Below are 6,060 nucleotides of genomic sequence, written 5' to 3' on the forward strand. Positions count from 1 at the left end.
GATTAAACTGCAAGGGATAGAAAACCCAGGGTAACAGTAGTTTAAACAATATTATTATTCCTTATATATAAATGAAGTCCACAGGAAAACAATTTAAAGCAGCATAGTGTCTTCCTATTCTTCAGAAACCCAGTGCCTTCCATCCAGCTGTATACCCATCTCCAGCAAGCCACCTCATGACCCAAGATGGCAGATCAAGCTCCAGTCATCAATTTCACATTCCACCCAGCAAGATGGAGAATAGGATGAACAAAGATACACTCCTCTCTTCCCAGAAGTTGCACACAATTTTTTTTGCTTGTATTTATAGGACAGAACATAGTCATATAATTATGCCAGCAAGAGATGATGGAAATTTACATTTTATTCTTGGAAGTTGCCAGGTGGCCATGTTTCCTGTGAAAAATAATGAGTTTCATAATGTTAACGTATGATTAGGGAAGAAGAGCTATTGGTAAAGTAATTGTAGTCTTTGCCACAAATTCCAAAGAAACTGCATTTTCAGTACTACCTGGACCTTAGATGGAATATTTAATTTCTTCTTCTAAGTTCTTACAATAAAAATATGATTGTTAGTAGATCAAGACACCATAGACATCGTCTCTTAAAGTAAGTTTCCAGATTATTTTTAGTTATAGCTGGTAAGCTGCTAGAAAGGAAGATGAGAGGGAATGAAGTCTCTAACGTGTATATCTATTCTCAATGGAGTTATCTACCTCTACCATTAATCCTGAAAATGAATTCTAGGAAAAAAACATACTTTATCTTCACCATTGTAATATGTTAATTCCAATACATGAGTTCTTGAGAGTCTTCAGAGAAGAGAACATTTCCTGTTATGCATAAATGGTTAAAATTTGAATTAGCACAAGAACATTGATGGATCACTGCTTTTTGTCATGATCATTAGTCTGTAGTCAAGGTTATCCAAGATCTGTTCTGAATATACCTTTCTAGGCCTATTTCACACTACTTTTTTTCATGTATCTATTTAAAATTTATAACATGTTGCAAAGATGTCAAGTATATATATGACTTTCTCAAACAAGCTAGATTAATTGTGCCACCCAAATATATCCTATAAGTTACTTTTTTGCCCATGATTGAGCCATCTCAGTATAGGTGACCCTCACTATAACCTTATCCATTCATGTAAGACTGAAGGTAAAATTTTACTTCCTTATTAAAAAGCCTCTCAAGAATCCCACAATCAGAAGTGACCACTAAATTCCAATAAAACTATATATCATAATCCTTCCTTCCCTGATTAATTCACAGTGAATACTTATTGAACACCTACTATGTGTCAGTGGACTAGGTTTCATTCATAACATTTATATTCTAATGGGGAGAGTTATTAATCAAATAATATTTTCCTTACATATATACTATAACTTAACTCACATCATATTTACAAGCATTGAAAATGTTGTTTTAATCATTGGTATATCCCTTTGACACCTAGTACTGTGCCTTACACTGTTAGTTAAATGTTTGGCATCAACATTTAATGAATGAATATTCTTGGTATGTTTTATTTACCACCTCTTCCTTTTCCCTAAGGGAGGCAATTCAAAGAAAATATCTTACCATTAAGTTATCTGCTATAGAAAATTCACTTAAAATTGAAGCATATGTTTTAAAAAATATATGTGTATTTATGTGTGGTGGTGGGAATGGAGAAGAATCTACAGGAAAAAAATTTAATGTCTGACCTATTAGAAAAGCAAATGTGTCCCACTGTACAATTATGTGAATTTCATGAACCTAAGTGTCAGGTATTCCAATGTCCAGACTTGTAAAAACCATAGAGGTGAAAGCATATCTCTATCTAAACTTCATCTGCGTTCTGTGATTAAAAGATGAACAAAGTGATGTTCAGGCATTTCTGGAAATACTTGCATCCTGCTACAATCACTGTAGATTATGTTTGCTAGGCTTAGCAGCGTTTTCATTGTTTTCTATTACTCAGTCTCTAGATCTGTGGAATGGATCACAATTACGATGCTGATCATTCTTTCCCCGACTTTGATTCAATCAGCCATATGTTACAGGCAGTAAGCACAGAGGCTGTCAAACTTCAACAAATACTGAGGGGAGAAAAAGATGGTGTGGGGTTAAAACTGGGGACTTATAAAAAGCCTTGAAGGAAAGGTGAATACTAATTATGGAGCATTAATCAGAATTTTCGGGTCATTCATCAGTTTCTCCATGGACCAGCTCTGGAAATAGCAGCCTCTGATGTATGTAGGACAGAAGTATTGAGCTCTTGGAGCAAAGGTATCAGAAAATGAAATGAGTAAATATGCAATTCTGTTTACATTCTTCATCTCTACATTGAAGAAAGATCAATAGGCTTACAGAATATAGCAATTGTTCTTTTAAATGAGGGCTTTCTAGAAGGTAGTTTTTCCAACTCTTAGGGTTGATTCTAAACCAGTGATTTACTCTTTGTGGAGTTCTTTTATGCTTAATTAGGGCTGTGCTAGGTCAACTCCACAGTGGAAAGCCTTAGCTTGGAGGGTCACCGTTAAATTCATTTTACGCAGAAAAGACAGAATTAAATTTAAGAATTTGAAATTCAAAGCTGCGTTAGCTCAGAGTTTTTCTTCTCTGTTACGTGCTGATTTGTTTAAAGAAAGGGGGTTGGGAATCCTGGGAGTAGATAACATTAAAAAAAAAAAGTTTAAATAAAAACGAGCATTGAAACGTGGTTCTTGAGGAAAAACTCACATAATTAGGTTGTCTTTGTGAAGAACTCTACTGCTTAAAAAAACCTATTAATTTTTGGCTAACCCACCCATTCATGCTCTTCTCCATAGAAGAAGGAACTGAGTTACAATGCGGCCACATTCCATTTAAAATAACATTTATTCATCAGCAACTCTGCCTCCTAGGCTTACTTCCTCATAGGAAAGGCCTATTATAAATCCCAGTAATTTTCCCATGAGTCCTACAAAGAGTGTTTCTTCGTGGTAGGTTTAAGTATTTTATCTACTATAATTTAAATGTCTCTATGTCACTTTAAATTGTTTCCCTCAGGAGGTTGCTCTAGTCTGAAAAATATCTTCATTAAGAGATTTCTCCAGTATTTAACCAGGAATTTTTTGTCTGTTTTATCTGCCATCAGAAATACGTCTATTTCCCCCCCAGCCTTGACCACTGAACTTTATTCAAGAAGCCAGTACACTCTAGCATGGAGAAGGTGGTTGCCTTTTCTTCATAAAGTAAGTGACTTTTCACTCAATTGTACTGAGTGCATTAAGGTTCCTGTTTGATTTCTTCTGTTCTAGATATGTGTCCTTGTCTATTAACGTTAGTTTTGAGCTTTTGGTCAGGGAAAAGTTGAGATTTGGTTGGTTGGAGGAGGGTGAAGGTGAGTGGAGAGGATTTTTGAATGTAAAATTTTATTTTCTCACATAAATTAAGAGTTTTTGTTTTAAACATTGAGAGAATAAACTTTAGTTGAGTGGAATGGAAATTAAGCAGACCTATGATGCTAAGAGAATATCTGTGTGAGCCTTCTGAAATTGTTTTTTTTTTTTTTTTTCTAAGAAGTCAGGGCACAGATTTCTGATCCCTTTATGAACATCTACCATAGTACTTTAGCTTTAGGCACTTCTACTTTAATTTTAATAACTTAAGTTGAATGACAAGGTAGACAAGTGTTGCCAAAACCAACATTCAATGCCTGTGGAAGACAGCAGGCGTCTCAGTGGTAATGAGGTAACTCGCTGTGGCCTCATCTCTCCTTTCCTGTGGTGGACTGCCACCTGGGTTGAGGATCCTGGCTGCAGGAGCTAGCATCGGCTTTGAGTGTGTGCACACTGACGGCTCTCCCAAGCAAAGCAGAGCCCTCCAACAGAGGTCTTCAATGGTACATAGATGGAACAGCTAAAGATAATTTTTTTTTCTACTAGGAGAGTTTTAATTAAAACTGCATGTGATTTGAAATGGTGCTGTTCTTTCTTTTCTGAAAATTCTCACACTAAACCTTTCATAGCAAGAAAACTCTAAAGTCCTTCATTTAAATCAGTGAGGTTAGCTTCAGTAAGGGTTGCTGTGTTGCTAACATAAGACTATTCAAGGCACAATACAAAGGCTGGTGCAGAATGTAACAGACAATTCGCGGCAAGTAGCAATGTCATTGAATACTCACCAACTGGTTCAAAATGCTTTTTTTTTTTTTTTTTAGGATTTCAAATTTTGAAATATAAAACATACACAAAAATATACAAAAGAAAAATATGTAGCTTAATGATTTATCATAAAGCAAACACTTGTGGAACCACTACCATGTCAAGAAATAGAATCTTGCCAGTGGCTCTTGTGGCCCCTCACACTCCCCTTGGCTATTATGGTAATCAATTTTTGATTTGCTTTATAGTTTTACCACTAGGAATGTATCCTAAAAATCTATAGGTCTGTGTTGTCTGTTTTGAATCTTAACATAAATGGACTCACATAGTATGAATTCTTCATGACTGGGTTCTTTAGGTAAACATATTCATGAAATTCATCTAGGTTTTGATTGTAGTTCTAGTTTGTTTTTCACTGTTTTATAATATTCCATTATATAAAGATAACCAACAATTTATTTATCTGTTCTACTGTTAATGGATATTTGGGTAGTTTCCAGTTTAAGGCAAGAACAAACAATACTGTTAAGAACACTCTTTTGCACATTTCTTGATGCATGTGTGCACAAGTTTGTTGTATTTGTTCCTAGGAATGGAAGTGCTTGGTCCCAGGGTGTGCTTGAATTAAACTCTGTAGATACTGCTGAACTCTCTTCAAAAGAACTAATTTACACACCAAACAATGATAAATGAGAGTTCAGATTGTTCTATATTTGTCTCAACGGTTGGTATTTTCAGTCTTTTAAATTTTAGGTGGGTTTGTAGCAGTATCTCATTTAGTTTTAGCCTTGTTTTCCCTGATAACCCATGAGTTGAGTACCTTTTGTATGTTCTTATGTGTATATATTTGTTGGCTATTTGGGCTGCCAAATTTGTGACTTGGCTCTTTAAGCCTCCTACCCGTTTTTCTATTTGGTTGCCAGTCTTTTGTTATGATTATTGTTATTGATTTGTAGGATTACTTATATGTGTTAAAAATATTATCTTCCTCTCTGAGGCTTACTTTTTATTCTTTTATTGGTGACTTGATAAATTTAATATAGTAAAATGTACAATTTTTCTCCGTATGTTTATGTTCTTGATATCCTGTTTAGGAAGTCTTTTCTTACTCTATATTATGAAGACATTCACCTATCTTATTTTCTAGAAACTTCAGAGTTTTGTTTTTCACATTTAAATTTGCCATCCATCTGGAACGGACTTTCTGAATGATTTGTGGTTGCGTTAAAGATCCATTTTCCTCCCATGGGGAAATCAATATTCTCAGCAATGTTTATTATAAAGTTATCCTTTCCCTATTGTTCTGAAGTACTATCTTAGTCATAACTCAAGAATCCATGTACCCATAGGTCTGTTTTTGGAATCTTGCTTTTATTCCATTGTTTTATTTGTCTGTCCTTTCATCAATACCACAGTGTCTTAATTTCTGTTACATTAAGCTACCCTGTAGAGACAGTCTTCACACCATGTACTTCAAGAGTACTTTTGCTGCTGTTAGTGCACGGTATTTCCATGTATTTCTATTTATGAATCAGGCTGGTCCATAACATTTTAATATTTTTCATTTTGGAATCAGCTTTTCAAGTTCCATAAAAAACAGCTACATAAAACAAATACAAAATTGGTTGGGATTTTATCTTGGAATGCATTGACTCTACAGAACAGTTTGAGGAAAATTGACATGCTTACATTATTGAGTCTTTAAACTCATGAAAATGGTATGTCTCTCCATTTATATTGTTCTTCTTTAATTTCTCTCAATAATGTTTTACAATTTTCTACGTAGACATCCTGTATACCTTTTATTAGATTTGATATTTGATAATTTCATATTTTTTGTTTTATATAAATGGTATCATTAAAAAATTTTGTTTTCTTAATGTTTATTTGAATGCGTCTCAGATTTCCTGAAGAAAACAGA

Source organism: Choloepus didactylus, chromosome 8, assembly GCF_015220235.1.
Source record: "Choloepus didactylus isolate mChoDid1 chromosome 8, mChoDid1.pri, whole genome shotgun sequence".
Classification (NCBI taxonomy): domain Eukaryota; kingdom Metazoa; phylum Chordata; class Mammalia; order Pilosa; family Megalonychidae; genus Choloepus; species Choloepus didactylus.